Source organism: Pseudophryne corroboree, chromosome 1 (assembly GCF_028390025.1).
Source record: "Pseudophryne corroboree isolate aPseCor3 chromosome 1, aPseCor3.hap2, whole genome shotgun sequence".
NCBI classification, from domain to species: Eukaryota; Metazoa; Chordata; class Amphibia; order Anura; family Myobatrachidae; genus Pseudophryne; species Pseudophryne corroboree.
Genome location: NC_086444.1, coordinates 562379719 through 562397181, shown reverse-complemented (window position 1 = coordinate 562397181; position 17463 = coordinate 562379719). Strand labels below are relative to the sequence as shown.

Below are 17463 nucleotides of genomic sequence, written 5' to 3'. Positions count from 1 at the left end.
GTAACACGATTCAGCAAGCTCAGTCTGCGGCAGGATTGCCGCATCCTAAATCAGTGAAAGCCCATTCCACAAGGAAGGTGGGCTCTTCTTGGGTGGCTGCCCGAGGGGTCTCGGCTTTACAGCTTTGCCGAGCTGCTACTTGGTCGGGTTCAAACACATTTGCTAAGTTCTACAAGTTTGATACCCTGGCTGAGGAGGACCTTGCCTTTGCTCATTCGGTGCTGCAGAGTCATCCGCACTCTCCCGCCCGTTTGGGAGCTTTGGTATAATCCCCATGGTCCTTACGGAGTTCCCAGCATCCACTAGGACGTCAGAGAAAATAAGAATTTACTCACCGGTAATTCTATTTCTCGTAGTCCGTAGTGGATGCTGGGCGCCCGTCCCAAGTGCGGACTCTCTGCAATACATGTATATAGTTATTGCTTAACTAAAGGGTTATTGTTATGAGCCATCTGTTACTGAGGCTCAGTTGTTGTTCATACTGTTAACTGGGTATGGTTATCACGAGTTGTACGGTGTGATTGGTGTGGCTGGTATGAGTCTTACCCGGGATTCCAAATCCTTTCCTTGTTGTGTCAGCTCTTCCGGGCACAGTTTCCTTAACTGAGGTCTGGAGGAGGGGCATAGAGGGAGGAGCCAGTGCACACCAGATAGTACCTAATCTTTCTTTTAGAGTGCCCAGTCTCCTGCGGAGCCAGTCTATTCCCCATGGTCCTTACGGAGTTCCCAGCATCCACTACGGACTACGAGAAATAGAATTACCGGTGAGTAAATTCTTATATATATATATATATATATATATATATATATATATATACAATTATATAAATTTGAAAAAGGAAAAATTATGTGAGTGGTTGGGGGTATGGTTGTGTTTACTTGACAAAATGTACTTCTAATGTTTGGTGAAGATGTACTAAGCCTTGTAGAGCGATAAAGTACCAATCTAATCAAGTCCCAACTACCATGTTACAGGATGTGTTTTAAAAAAAATGGCAGGAGCTGATTAGTAGCTTCTCTCTCTCACTTTTATCACTCTCCAAGGCTTAGTACATCTGCACCTTTGTAAGTTTAGTCTTTGTTGTAGTCAATGCTAGTATACAGTACAAAAGAAAATAGGTTGTACTAAATCATAGCTCCAAGTGCAGACTACATTGTTAATTTTGTATACAATACATATCCTTGGCATTTGACTTGATACAGAACACTGCATGTCACCACATTAGGGGGGTCATTCCGACCCGATTGCTCGATGCAGTCTCTCGCAGCGCAGTGATCGGGTCGGAACTGCGCATGCACCGCCACCGCAGTGCGCCGGCGCATGCCAGCCATCGTTGCCTAGCGATCGCCTCTGAGGCAGAGGCGGTCCCTGGGCGGGAGGGGGCTGGACGGCCGCGTTAAGCCGCCGTTTAGGGGGCGCAGTCCGGCCAACACAGGCGTGTCCGGACCGTTGGGGGGGCGGGCCGCGGCGGCTGCGTGACGTCACACGCAGCCGCTGCGGGCCGGGGAGCGACTAGTAACTCCCGGCAAGCATGCTAAAGCTGCACTGGTCGGGAGCTACTCTTGAAGTGCAAAGGCATCGCCGCTGTGCGATGCCTTTACACTTCTGCGGGGGGGGAGGCGGCACTGACATGCGGGGTGGACTAGCTCTGTGCTGGGCATCCTCCCGTATGTCAGTGTGAATGATTGTAGCTGTGCTAAATTTAGCACAGCTACAATCAACTCGGAATGACCCCCTAGGTCACTTCACTACTGAGCTTTTGGTATTCCAATAACAACACATTGTCACATACCTTGATAGAGTTTGTGGATGTCTTAATTACCAATGGGGATAGACTATACAAGGATATATGATCTAAAGGATACAGTACCCTGATGTTACAGCATACAAGGGAATACAAATCCAACACCAACTGAGGAGTAAGACTCTGTAGCGCTGAACTCAACCTAAAACTATGCAATCTCGGGTAAATTGTTGTAGAAGTAGATAAAATTACTAAAACTGGTAAAACGTGGGGCCATGGAAGGTGACATGCAACCGGGGACGGACTGGGATTCTATAATGGCCTTGGCATTGTAATTGCACGCACACCGCAGGCACGGTCATGGCTCACTGGGGCACGGTCATGGCTCACTGGGGTAGATGTATTAAGCCTGGAGAAGGGATAAAGAAGTGCAAGGCGATAACGCACTGGCCAATCAGCTACTAACTGTCATTTTTCAAACCCGTAATGATTGACTGGTGCGTTCTCACTGCTTTATCACTTCTTTACCTCTTCTCCAGGTTAATACATTTGCCCCACTGTTTGGTGGCATGACCCCGTATCTCTGTATGGTGGGCGGCTGAGTAGAGCACCGGAGGGTTGCACTGCTCTGCCAGCCCGACCCTGCATGCAACTATACTGTATGTAGCCACAATTCTCAGCATACATAATGAGCCAGCTGGTTATCATTGACTGACTGTGTAGATGGGTACACACTTGACGACAGAGTGACCCAGCAACAAGACACATCACAGCTTTGTACACCTGGCACAATCTGTTGTATGTAATAATACTGCATCAGCTGTGGAATGCGACCACCAATTTCATCAAACAATGAGTTATGTGAATTTGAGGGTACACACTGTACAATGGTCGTTGCGATCTGTCGCAGATTGCAACATCATCCAATATTTCTGTATCACTTTACACTGAATCCTAACTCCATGCGCCCTCAACATAATGTTATCTTGGATATTTATTAACTCAACCAAGTAGACTAAAGGTGTATACACATGGTGCACTTCGGGTTAACCCCGATTCTCACTGTGCAATAGGGACTAGGTCGGTATCGCAAGCATATGACTGTGCTTTCGATACGGACTATGTCCGATTTTGGCTAAGTGTCAATTATGACTATCTTTTCTACGAGATAATCAATCACAATAATCAATAATAATCAATAATCGAGATAATCAATCACAGTCTATCTAGGCTTGCGATACCGACCTCGCGGGACCGCGCATCGGGATTGCAAGGTGACTTTCACCTTGCGATCTGCACTAACTTTCCTTATGATTCTGACTATAGTCAAAATCTTAAGTCAAAATCTCAACGTGTGTACACGCCTTAAGGGCCAAATGTAATAGGTGATTTATTGTTGGTGATTTTGTCATGGGATTTAGAGAGGATTTTTTTTAGAAGGGACAACCATCCTGGTTCCAAAAAATGTGCACTTTTGGCCTTAAGAATACTTCTGTATGATTCAAGAAACCTTGAACATACATTTGGTAAACCTGCCTTAAATTGGCCACTTCCATCCATTTATTCTGATATGACTTCATCCAGATAATGCTTGTAGTACTGTTTTTCTGTAAATTTATTGTTGACAGCAATTTGTAAGAATTATGGGGATTTTTTTTTTTTTTTAACTGTAAAATAAATGCATATGAGAAAGGAAAACCTATACTGATTTGCGATTAGAAAATGTCTTACAGTATGTCCCTAACAAAAAATGAGTGTAGAAAAAATTCTGCATTTATCTATGAAATAAAAAAAACATCTGACCACAAGGGGGTGCACAAAACCTTTTAGTAATGTCCTTATTTGACCTTGACAAAGAAAAAAAAAGTTAATTGGTTTTCTAATACTCTGGTGAAGAATGCCTTCTAGACTTTTTACATATGTTCTGTTTGTCATTTAAAAAATAAAATGGACAATAGAAAAAAAATAAATAAAAGAAAGCCCTCACTTTGGCGACACTTTGGTGTTTAATGATTTGTTAGAATAATATAACTCAATGCAGTTGGTATGGAGTGAGTGTAGACTATTAAATCTTGGCACTTGTACAGAAGATGTCTGCACATTTTCCTTTTACTTATGAAGTATAGGGAAAGTTAGGTTAAAATGTTTGATAAATGCGCATTTATTAATGTTAGGCATTGCTGCCAGAGCCAGAAGCCAAGTGCACAATGTAACTCTGGCAAAGATTTCATAAACACTGTAGAGTGATAAGAGATATATGAATTTGGTTAACGTGTATTGGGCAGTATTTACTGTATGACTGGATTTTTTTTCTTACCAGTGCAGCATTAGGAGCAGTTATCTTTAGTACATAACACCTGACCTGAGATGAGAATTATGAAATAAATGTGTTGGCTGAATGTTTGTTTAATTGTTTTTGATCTATGACTTGTTTATTGGTGAAATATGATAATTTATAACCCATTCCTAATTTTCCTTTCTGGGTTTCTACTGGCTTATAGCGTTTTCATCTGCTCCAAATTAAATAAGAACCCAATTTTTTAGCCACTTAACTGGCATGGTCAGATTACAGGCGACCACGCCGCCACACTGTGTCCCCCCGTTTTTGACAAGGAGATCCGTTCTGCAGAATATTTAAATATTTAAAAAAAAATTCAAAACTGTTGTTTTATTATATTAACAATTTCTTTTTTTTTTTTTTTTTTAATAAGCATAGGCTTGGCAGGAGGTGGGTAGAGAGACAAGGGAAAGGGAGAGTAAGGGGGGTTGATAAGATAGGGCATAATTCAGAGTTGATCGCAGCAGCAAATTTGTTAGCAGTTGGGCAAAACCATGTGCACTGAAGGGGGGGGGCAAATATAATTGTGCAGAGAGTTAGATTTGGGTGGGTTCTTGTTTCTGTGCAGGGTAAATACTGGCTGCCTTACTTTTACGCTGCAATTTAGATTTCCGTTTGAACACACCCCACCCAAATCTAACTCTCTGTACATGTTATATCTGGCCCCCCCCCCCTGCAGTGCACATGGGCCCTCATTCCGAGTTGCTCGCTAGATAGTTTTAGCAGCTGTGCAAAAGCTATGCCGCCGCCCACTGGGGAGTGTATTTTATCTTAGCAGAAGTGCGAACGCATGTGCAGCCGAGCTCTGCAAAAACAGTTTGTGCAGTTTCTGAGTAGCTCTGAACCTACTCAGCACTTGTGTTCATTTCAGCCTATTCGTGTCCTGATTTGACGTCATACACCCGCCCAGCCACGCCTGTGTTTTTCAGACACGTCTGCGTTTTTGCAAACGCCCCCTGAAAACGGTCAGTTGACACCCAGAAACGCCCCCTTCCTGTCAATCTTCTTGCGCCCGTCAGTGCGGCTGAAAACTTTGCTAGAACCTGTGCACAACGACAACGAGCTTTGTACCCGTACGTCGCGCGTGTGCATTGCGGGGCATGCGCAGAAATGCCGATTTTTATTTTTTTTAAATGCGAACAACTGCAGCTAGCGATCAACTCTGAATGATCCCCATGGTTTTGCCCATCTGCTAACAAAGTTGCTGCTACGATCAGGTCTGAATTAAGCCCATAGACCATTAATATAAGAGAAGTTGTGATAAATTGTATTACTTAACAGAATTTTGCTATAACTGCAACCTGAGACATGCCTAATAAATGTGCAAACAATTATTCTACATTAAGACACTGTACAGCCTTCAAAGGAAGAGGTAAAGAATGTCAGAGGAAAAAAGGAAAGAAGGGAAACTTCAGTTATGGGAAAAAGAGGGCAGAGAGGTTCCAACTCTGCCCCTTCCAAAAATAACTCAATGGTCCTCTCAGCATAAAATAAAAAGGAGCAGCAGTGAAAGGGGAGCGAGAGAGAGGGCTTGGGGGACTCGAAACAGTCCATCATAGGGGACCACATAGCGTGAAATTTCACAGGGCAGTCATATACTAGACATATATTTAAACTGTAAAAATGAGCATGATAGTGCTCAATAGTATATTAAAATAAGGGATGTAGTCAAAAGGTCAACAATATCAACATTTTTAAAGTGACAAGACCACTGGGAACAGGAAGACTCTGCTGGAGTCACTGCAGCCATCATGAAAAGGTAAGTCATCGCTGGGCCACCTGGGATGATATGTCCACATTCTAACATGGTCTTCTTAATGAATGTCAACATGGTCAACGTGAACATGACCATGTTGATATGATGAATGCCAACATTACGACTGTCCACATATTGTACCTAACCTCTAAAATATGGCTTGATGGTAAAATACAACTATTTATAATAAGTGTCCAGAACAAATAAAGTGCATGTAGTTATCATCCGCAGCTTCCCAGTCAGCATGGTGTGTAGTCAATTAGGTGTCCGTGTGTTATGATCTGTTTCTATTGGATCATCTTGCCATGTTTACCTGCATTCCCAGTTCATTGTGTGTGTGTGTGTGTGTGTGTGTGTGTGTGTGTGTGTGTGTGTGTGTGTATAGCTGAACAGGTGCATTGAGTCTCCTCATCAGAAAGCCTGGTCTCCCTGGCTGCTCTGATTGGAAATTGTATCCTATATATGTGTTTCCTGTCTCTCATTCCATACGGGTCATAAATGTTACGATGTAATCAGTGTCGGACTGGGGCATGTAGGGCCCATGTTTAGGGGTATGGCCAGTCACTAGGGGGGCTGTGCCCAGCCGCCACATTGGTTTGCCTAACCATTTTGCACGTGTAGGACCCCTAGATAATTATATACAGTAAATACTATAGTGCATGCATGATAATGTACTAGATTAGTAACAGCACAGTCTGGAACCTGATGCCTAGAGCAGGGGGTGGGCTCCCAGGCAGTGGGGCCCACCGGTGGTTTCCCCTGTACCCCTGTGGGCCAGTCCAACCCTGGATGGAATGGACTTCTTCTTCTGGAATTAACTCGGAATGCAGGAAAATGTCAAGCTGATCCAATAGAAACACTGTGTGAATCCACAATTGCAAGTTTGCCCTGGCATCCCTTCCCCTACCACTTTTTGAACCAATACTTCCTTGTTTTACTGTCTCTACCTTATCTGAATGAGGCTTGATTATAGTCTTGTCCAATACATCCCAAATATTCGTCCACTTATAAAAGCAGAACATCTGACTGGCTTGGAAATAACTCATACTGCTCTTAAGGACCCCAGTTTGGCAAGATGTGACTCAAACCAGTTAGTATATATTTTAATGTTGTCTAAATATTAATTATTAATAGTTATTTATATAGCACATTACAGCCCCAGTTGCAGGCCCCCTCCTCCCTGGCAGAGAGTAGACTCTGGCACTATGCCAGTCTACTGCGCATGCACAGGTCTCCGGGAACATGGCCCACGTCTTGTTCCCAGGGACATCTTGTCACGCACCTCGGGCAGCGGCGACCGCGCTTGTCCCTGCGGGTGGCCTGGTCTGCCCGGCGCCTCTCTTCTCCTGGCGGTCTTCGGCTTCGGCGGCGGGTCGGCGCGTCCCTCCGGCGGCTTCCCGGAAGCAAGGACGCCGCCATCATAAGCGAGGGCAAGGAGGCGGAGCAGGTCTGACGTCACCTGTCTGCTCCGCCAATCAGGCTAGGGCGGGGGATTTAAAACCAGACACCAGGCAGAGATCCGGTGCCTGAGTATCTTCGTTTCTCCTGCGGAAGCTGTGATTCCAGAGCTCCCTCGTCCCTGTGATATCCTGTGCCTCCAAGCATCCTGTGCCTCCAAGCATCCTGTGCCTCCAAGCATCCTGTGCCTCCAAGTATCCTGTGCCTCCAAGCACCCCGTGCCTCCAAGTACATCCGTGCCTCCAAGTACCTCCGTGCCTCCAAGCACCTCCGTGCCTCCAAGCACCTCCGTGCCTCCAAGTACCTCTGTGCCTCCAAGTACCTCTGTGCCTCCAAGTACCTCCGTGCCTCCAAACACCTTGGTGTCTCCAAATACCTCCGTGCCTCCAATTACCTCGTGCCTCCAAACACCTTGGTGTCTCCAAATACCTCCGTGCCTCCAATTACCTCGTGCCTCCAAGCACCTCTCTGCCTCCAAGCACCTCCCTGCCTCCAAGCACCTCCCTGCCTCCAAGCACCTCCCTGCCTCCAAGCACCTCCCTGCCTCCAAGCACCTCCGTGCCTCCAAGCACCTCCGTGCCTCCAAGCACCTCGTGCCTTCAAGCACCTCCGTGCCTCCAAGCACCCTCGTGCCTCCGAGTGCCTCCCAGCACTCCCTGTACTCCTAGCACCTCAGTGCCTCCAACACCACAGTGTCTCCAACACCACAGTGCCTTCTCTCAGTACCTCAACCTTCAGTATTTCTACAAGTCTTGTCTTTCAGGAGACCTTCAAGAATTCCTCTGTGCTTCCTGCTTGCCGTCTTAATCCTGCATGAGGAAGACCTACATCCGGCCATCTCTACTGCGACCCAGTAGCGGTTCCTCTTCCCGGTCATCGGAAGAAGCCCCGAGTCCACAACACTCCCAAACCAGGTCAGTGATACATCTATAGTATACATGTGAAAATCACTTGGAAATGGCAGCGGCGGCCATTTTCCAGGTGGTTATGTCTGCAGTGCGGGACTCTGGAGGGGTAAGTATAACATATGGGTGCAGGGTGTTTGGTGTGGGCCCCCCTGGACCCAGGGTTCCGTCTGCGGCACACACCTTGCACCCATTATAGAAAAACGCCTATGCTAGTACTGGTAGAGTTCGAAGGGAATCGTAAAAGCAATCTTCTGCAAGGTCACAAACTCAGGAGAGCAGAAGCTGCACGTCAGTGCAGTTGTCTCTCCCAGGAAGAACTCTCTCAGACTGTGCATTAGTAAGCACCTCCTCCTGCACTGAGCTAACACTAGAAGGGAAAACACTAGAGCAGGGAAGCTGCCTCTAGTGCTGGGAATGGAGACAGACCACAGAGTGATCCACTGTCTAACATAGACCGCTTTATCTCTCTCCAAGCTTTGATACATTCTAGGTATGGAAACCTGAATCAATATCTTTATTTAACAATGAGTTATAACCCCTTTTCTTTAGTTTTGAATGATAAATGGAGCTATCACTTTGCGCCAAGTTTTATGAAGGCTCTTTCTCTGATTCATTTGTGTAATTTTGTTCTGCTCCCATTGTACTACTGCATTTCAGTTTTCCCACGTTACAAACATCTGTTTGTTATTTAACAAACATCGGAAAGCTGTTTAAGTAGAAATCCTTATACCATCTATAAATGGTGTTGGGGATAAAGTACCCATTGCTGCAAGAGCCTTTCCGGCTTTGCTGTGTCGAAGTCGGAAAATATTTCAGTACACACGTCACGTACAAACTACACACAGATGGCCTCCGTGCGCGTACTTGTTCTGCCGTGCGTGCGCATATTCACAATTTGCGTATGGTCGCTCCTACGGTCCTGCGTATTAGCGCGTGGTATGAGTATTTACGGTAGTATTTGTAATCGCATGGAAAAGCCATAAAAACACATTACATATTTAATCCAAATAGTGCACAATGGGGGTCATTCCGAGTTGTTCGCTCGTTGCCGATTTTCGCAACGGAGCAATTAAGACAAAAATGCGCATGGTACGCAGTGCGCATGCGGTAAGTATTTTAGCACAAAACTTAGTAGATTTACTCACGTCCGAACGAAGAATTTTCATCGTTTAAGTGATCGGCGTGTGATTGACAGGAAGTGGGTGTTTCTGGGTGGAAACTGTCCGTTTTCTGGGAGTTTGCGGAAAAACGCGGGAGTGTCTGGAGAAACGGGGGAGTGGCTGGCCGAACGCTGGGCGTGTGTGTGACATCAAACCAGGAACGAAACGGCCTGAGCTGATCGCAATCTGTGAGTAGGTCTGGAGCTACTCAGAAACTGCTAAGAAATTTCTATTTGCAATTCTGCTAATCTTTCGTTCGCTATTCTGCTAAGCTAAGATACACTCCCAGAGGGCGGCGGCCTAGCGTGTGCAATGCTGCTAAAATCTGCTAGCGAGCGAACAACTCGGAATGACCCCCAATGTACACATAGTCTCCCTGCACCACACCAGCGAGTTACACTTGTTTAAATGGTATAAGAACAAAGGGATTCAACTTTACAGGATAGGAGGGGACAGAACTAGGTTATAAGGTGGTGTTTGGTATCCAGCTGTAGGGTATTTTAAGAGCAATATTCCGGTGTTAGTTTGCAGAAGATTGCACGCTCCTGCGAATAGTTATGCGCAGGAGCAGAATATAAATATTAACTGTATTTACTGTACACTTGATATGCGGCGGGAACCCAGAGGAGACCATCTGCACCTGGACCAGACATCGCCCACCTATTCAAACTGACCTATGACCTCTCCTATACTGTAAATGACCATCCCTGTGTCCAATGGACAAAGATTACAGTTCCCATTGTGTTAGGTTTTGGACAAATGTATAAATAGCCAGCTGCAGGCCAGGTCACTCTCACAAATCTCTGAAGATCATCTACCTTGATGATTGAGGACCGGACCGGGAAGCGCAGGCGAAACCAAACGTATATACCATTGACTGTAGCCTTTTTCTCTAATTGTATTGTATTATCATTGTAACCCCCTGCTAGTAAAGATAACCGTTGTGGGTTGGACCTCAACATAGTTTTTGAATTACAATTTGTGTCGTGTCCCATTTCCTTGCTAAGGTTTAAAGTGTATTTACAGCCACTCGGGCTGCTGCATTGTGCTAACAGCGAGTAGGCCTGTGTACGCAAACTGTGTAGTCACTACGCCCTTTCGGCGTACGTACGCAGAAAGCGTACACGGCACGATCTTGTGTACGTAAGGTTTGTGAACAATATAAGGGTTAAAGGTTAAATTCAGCGGCTCAATAGTAAAGTGTATTAAGTGTGTTTTTAAAGTATAGCTTTTTAGTCCTGTAAGTAAATCGACATTTACAGCTGTTTCCCCACTGTGTTAAACAGTTATTCACATGTACGTAGAACTGCACTTCTAGATGTAGTGATACCAAATGCAATGTAGCACTGACAACTATTTTTAATGATAAATGGAGCCCCTACTTTAATTAAAGAAGTGAGTGATGCTGTCCAGTTTCAAAAATGTGTCCTTGCTGGCAGCCTCTGATACAGATATGTCTCCAGCTGCTGGCAGATCCAGGCATACAGTTGCTCTGCATTTCAAATTCCGTTTCTGTAATTTGTGTTGTATGTTTAAATATTATATCTCTTGATTTGACAAGCTTTTTGGTACTTTGATTTCATAATCTGTAGCCTTTCTTTTCATGACAATAGCCAAGCAAAATGCATTTTTATAAATTTTGAATCCAGCTTTTATCTTCTATCTTGTAGTATATGAAAACAGGCCGTACTTCCAAAAGTTTTGAGATGCTTTACATTTGGTATTCTTTCTGACCATGCTTCACTAGGTCTTTTATTTTTTAAGGCAACTGTAGGAGAACAATTTTTCGGGTAGACTGCTTGTACAGGTCTGCAGTGCTGTGTATCAAGGATGTATAATTGATGGCAGCGGGTGCCTGTTGCTATTAAGGTCCATTTTCTGTTCCATTCAATCCACTTCCCTTTAGCAAAATAAACTCTTTGACCTCTTTGTGCTATTACACTGATGGCTTTAAGATTTTTTACTCACCTGGTAAATAGAGCACACCAGTGCCGTAGCTAGATATTTTTTCGCTGTGTGCAAGAAACAGCATTGGCAGCCCCCATATTTAAAAGAAGGACCAGTGAGTGCCGTAGGCGCACTGCAAAAATATAGGGGCATGGCTTCAAGGGGAAGGGGTGTGTGGCCACTAAATAATACCAATTAATATTACGCTGTACAGTAGTCCTCCATTATTCAAATTACACCACACAGTAGCGCCAATTATACACATTACACCAGGTAGAGACCCCTTTTACACATTACGCCAGGTAGAGACCCCTTTTACACATTACGGCAGCAGAGTCCCCCTTTTTACACATTACGGCAGCAGAGTCCCCTTTTTACACATTATGGCCAGGCACCACTGGCACACACCTATACCCCTTTCAGACCACAGGCTTCTAACACGGGTTATTGCACATGAGCGCGCATAGCCTGTGTTGCGGTGCGGTCTGAAAGATGCCAGGGGAAATATCCCAGGTCGAGCTACCCAGTATTTTAACCCTGGTATCGCCAAAAAACATGGTTTCAACCCTGGTCGCTGTGTAGTGTGAACGGGTTGCTGGGTCAAATCAACTCGTTTCCCATTCACACTGAATGGACGGGCGTCGCATCTCCAAGCACCGCTCCTGCATGCATCACCGCTGATGTCATCAACCAGGCAATATGCCAGGCTGAAGACGCCAGTGTAAAGGGGCCTGAGGCGGTTCACACCCGGGAAGCACCTGTGTACGGCTCCCGGGTGCGATGTGAAAGGGGTACTACTTACGGCCCTGTGTGTGAGTAAAGTGTAGTGTGTATGAGCAAGATTTACTGTATCTGTGTGTGTGTTTATGTATGTGTGTGTTATATGCATCCACACACTTTTACCTTCTTTTACTGGTAGGATGTGGCTAGGAGAGGGACCTCCAGGATGTTAGCTTCCCCCTGCTGGGGACAGGAGGCTGGGCTGCTGAGGACATGAAGGTGAGGATAGCTGCTGGCTCATCCAAGGCCAGGCACACCGCTAGCAAAGCATGTATCACAGCGGGTGCCTGGCAATTCAGCCTCCGGCGGTGGCGGCAGCTGCTGATCTTCGTAGGTGGTCTGAGACACCGGCATTTCCCCCCCTGCCCCCTCTGCTTTACGGGCTGCCCCTTCTGCTTTACGGGCTGCCCCCTCTGCTTTACAGCCAGCGCGGCTGCTGAGATGCGCTGTTTGATGCTGAGCCGCACTGTTTGACACACAGCAGACACGGCCCAGCCCCAGTGCTTCACCTGCTCTGGACGGAGCTGCTACCAGCTGCCTCTCCCACCAGCTGACCCCGCAGATGGGTGTGCCCGCACCCACAGCGGAAAACACTTCTCCTGAACAGTGGAGGACTCGCCAGTGCTGCCTGCCACTATGGAACACAACAGGGCAGCCGATCGGGGGGTCAGTGCACAATGTGCCTCCATCACAAGTGCACTGTGTGCAAAGCACACTCTGCACATATGTGGTTACGGCCCTGAAGCACACCTTGGATATCTGTGACTCTAATTTTAGTCCAAATTTTCAAGCAGGCTTTAATTGTTTCAACGTTTGTGGCTGTAAGCACTTCAGGCCTAATTCAGACCGATGGCCGTCTCTGCCCTGCGATCGCCTCTGCCTGATTGACAGACAGAGGCGGTCGCTGGGCGGGAGGGGGCGGGCCAGCGGGGTTTGCCCGCCGTTTTAGGGGCGCAGTCTGGGCAACGCAGGCATACACGGACCATGCGGGGGATGGGCCGTGGTGGCTGCGTGATGTCACACGAAGCCGCTGCGACTCGTACAGCGACAAGTAGCTCCCTGCCAGCACGCAGGAGCTGTGCTGGTAGGGAGCTACTCTTCAAGTGCAAAAGCATCGCCGCTGTCCGATGCTTTTGTACTTGTGCAGCGGGGTAGGGCCTGACATGCGGGGCAGACTAACCCTGTGCTGGGAGTCCCCCCGCATGTCAGGGAAGCTGATCGTAGATGTGCTAAATTTAGCGGGTGGTCTTCAGTATGCCGACTGACGGGATCTCGGCGCACAGTATACCGGCGCCGGGATCCCGACAGCCGGCATACCGACACTTATTCTCCCTCGTGGGGGTCCACGACCCCCCTGGAGGGAGAATAAAATAGCGTGGCTTGCCACCAGGCCCGTAGCATGGCGAGCCCGCAAGGGGCTCATTTGCGCTCGCCACACTGTCGGTAAGCCGGCGGTCGGGCTCCCGGCACCGATATGCTGGTCGCAGGGAGCCCGACCGCCGGCATACCATAGTGAACCCAAATTTAGCACATCTACGATCAGGTCTGAATTAGGCCCTTCATTCCTAGTTCCTATGATTGTAATAGGATCACATGCGGCTAATAGCTATTGTGGTGAACCACTCCCCATTGCAGCTGAAATGCATTGTTGTGCATGAATCGATATACCAACAATATTTTCTGCAGCTTTTTGTGACAGAGGGATGTTTCATCTTTGCCATTGCATTTCTTACTCTGCATAACATACAAATTTTTCTGCTTACACTCAAATGCTTTGTGACCTCTCTTGCGACATATGTAGCACTTAAATTAGAATTTTCTGATTTTCTAACTCTTTGTATGTAATTTAGTACTTTCAGCAAGGCTCACAAGGCACACTGTCAGGACCGATTGATTTTGTGAATCCATTAACCTTGGACCAACCGAAGGTGTAGGTGCTGGAGTATGGTGAAAACAGGGAGGACGAAGATAGTTCTGTTTCATATATTTTTTAATAGGCAAAATTCCAATAAGGAGTTAAATAACATTCATTAGTCACCATATATAAACTGATGTATTGCAATGAATGGCATAAAGGTAAGCAGTATCAGTATTAAAGATGCATTGAAGAACGTTTATATGAATGAGATAAAACTGCCTGAAGAATTGTCCAATATAAAGCAATGATTGGCGCCAACCTGAAAGAAGCGTTAACTTGATATTGTAGACATGGATGAATAGCTGTAAACTTGTTACTGAAGCTTAAAAGGCTGAACTGAAGAACTGTGAATAATTATCTTTGAATAATGCAAAATGTAGATACAAATGCTGAAAGGAGTACTTGCAGGTTGTGAAGATTATACTTGAGACACTGTGAAGAGCTGCAGCAGATGACAACGGTGAAGAATGGGTTAAGCTGAGTGATGAGAGAACGAGGATCAGGATTAAGTAGAAACTTCCACAGACTGTGTGATTATAGCAGGCAGTCACTGAACGAACAGAGTAAACTCTCACGGGCCTCCGGGAATCCACTTGTTGCCACTTGGAGAGCGATTGACTGACAGCACAGCAGGGAGCTGGTGGATCACTTGTGGTGAAGGCTGCAGGCAGACCTCTGGGAGCAGAGGCGATATCAGGACCACTGGAATCGCACAGAAATCCACAGGGAGAACACAGAGCTAGGGTACCGAGTAGTTACAACAAAGCACTGGCCAAGAGTTAAATAATCCCAGCCTACTTATAGGCAGCACAAGCGCAGTCAGGACTGGCTAACAATTACTCACAGGTGCTGCATTTGGTCTCCAACATGGCCACCTCCTATACTGCAGACACACAGAGGCGCCTCTGACCATTCGGTCTCTGCACTCCCAGCTCCCAGACCCTGCATCACCTCTGCCGCCGGTTACGCCGCTCAGCACCGCGAGCAACTGCGTCGGCAACGGACGGACCCCAGAACCCACAGCGGTGAGTGATCGGTTCATGACACACACATTCTTGGAACTGCAGTATCTTTGCTCTACCTGTGTCTGTAGTCAACTTGGTTGTGTTTACTTCCCATTGCAAAACTTGAAAGTCAAACTCAGGCATTACGTTTTGTAGAATAGTTGTAGCAATATCTTCATCATATACTTGCACTCCTACAGTCAGTAGTTGATATGGAGCCAGAGAGGTGACTAGGTCCTCATCCTCCTCTAGAATGGTGAGGAAAGCAAGTTAAAAAGTGCCAGGGTAGCATTAGCTGGCAGAACATCATTTGCTAATCCTATCTTAAGTGGGAGACGTATCAAACCTTGGAGAAATAACATTGTCCATAGCAACCAATCAGATTCTAGTTATAATTTATCTAGCACAGTCTCTAAAATGACATTTAGAAACGGATTGGTTGTCATGGGAAACAGTTCCACTTTATCTCTCTTGATGGTTTGAAACATAAGGAACAGTCAGAAATGTATAAGTTTCCCCAAACAGAAAACTACAACAGTAATACCCATTTCACACCGAGCCTCTGACCCGGGATATTGCTGGGGCAATCTAGTACCTGGCTTGAAGTGAAAGGGCCTGAGAATTCTTTGGCTTGGGGGAGAATAAATTATTGTTAAAAGGCTTTTCTCTGCTTCATGCTATTCATGGAGCAGGTTACCGTAGAAAGTCCCTGACTTCTCCAGCGGCACCCCCGCTCCGTGCCTGAATCACCTTAGTATGGTGAGTGCGATTCATTAACTTTCCGCTTCTCCATGGAGTTAAGGGTCGCTCATCAGGATGGTGTAACGTTAACAGCAGGGAAGCTCAATGCTTCCCTGCTCACTGTCCACACCCGGTGCTGGCTCTGCCCTCTGACCTCCCATCAGCCCTGCGGCCTTTGGGGAGGTCAGCTGGTGGCGCATGCGCAGAAGGACCTGCTGGCTGACTTCAAGACTGCAGAAGGGGACTGCTGGAGAAGAGAGCGTCGCTGGAGCCCAGGACACTGCATCGCTTCGCCGGTAGGGTGAGTATACATGAATTGCTACTTATAACAGCTAAGTACCTCCCAACTGTCCCGATTTTGGCGGGACAGTCCCGTTTTTCACGGTCTGTCCCACCTGTGGGTCGCAGTGTCTCGGGGTGGGAGGCAGTTGGGAGATCCCCCCCCTGTCACTCGCTGCTCTGAGCAGAGCAGCGGTGAATAGATGTTGTGCGCATGTGCACAGTGTCTATTCCAGGCAGAGAGGGACAGGGGGCATGGCAAGCAGCTCTCTCAGCGCTGTCCCATACCCTCCAACTGTACCTTTTTAATTGGTACAGTACCTTTTTTTTTTTTTTTTATGGTCTGTACCGATTTTTGGCTCTCCAAACTTCCATTGAAAGTATAGGAAAGGGCTTTTACCCGTGGCCACGCCCCCTTTTCTAATTTGTACCGATTTTTATGTGTAAAATGTTGGAAGATACGCTGTCCATGCCCCAATATTGTAAAAAATCGGGGGCGTGGCTTGCAATTGATGCACTTGCCGTGAGGCCATGCCCCTTTTCAATAGGCCATGGCCCTTATTTCAGGCGCACGTCTACGGCGCGCGATGATATCCTCCCTGGCTCAGCACAAAGTTGGGAAGTATGCAGCTATATTGCATCGAACTGATGCGATGTATACTTGGGGGTCTATTCATGTAGAAAACGAAAACATAATTGCTACTTATCACTATACATCGCATATCTTCGATGCGATGTATAGCTGTGATAAGTAGCAATTCATGTATACTCACCCTTCCGACGATGCGCTGCGGTGTCTGGGGCTCCTGCGGTGAGGTCTTCTCCAGCGGTCCCTCCCTGCGATGCGCGGAGTCCAGCGGCGGGTCCCTTTGCGCATGCGCAGCTTGATGACCTCCCGGCAGGCCGCAGTGGTTGCTGGGAGGTCGGGGGGCGGAGCCAGCACGAGGTGCCGAGTAGCGATCAGGGAAGCATTGAGCTTCCCTGACGTCTCCGCACTACAGTTCAGGTTACGCCGTCCTCAGATGGCGAACCTGAACTCCATGGAGAAGCGGAAAGCACCTTCATGAATCGCACTCACCATACAAAGGTATGGTGATGCGATTCAGGCAGAGAGCGGGGCTACCGCTGGAGAAGTCAGAGACTTCTCCACGGTAACCCGCTCTGTGAATTGCGGTAAGCAGAGAAAAGCCCTGTTTAACGCAAAACAGGGCTTTTCACTGCTGCATGAATAGACCCCTAAGTATCAATTCATTTTTCATTTTATGAAAAGACCCCTATGCTACAAGCTGATTGACACTATTAGCTTAAATTGAATTTTCGATGTCAAATCCCAGTCTACTTTATGTTTTGCAATTGCTGAAATTACTGTCGGTCGCCAGAAAGATGGCCGCCTCTAAGGTTCTCTCTGTGACAATATTGGGGACAATAT

General features: G+C 46.8%; 1 protein-coding gene across 1 annotated transcript in view; it reads left to right on the top strand.

Annotated features, from left to right (window-relative positions):
• FOCAD (focadhesin) overlaps positions 1-17463 on the top strand; it is an 872056-nt gene that overhangs the window by 76984 nt on the left and 777609 nt on the right. The gene's annotated exons all lie outside the window — the stretch shown is intronic.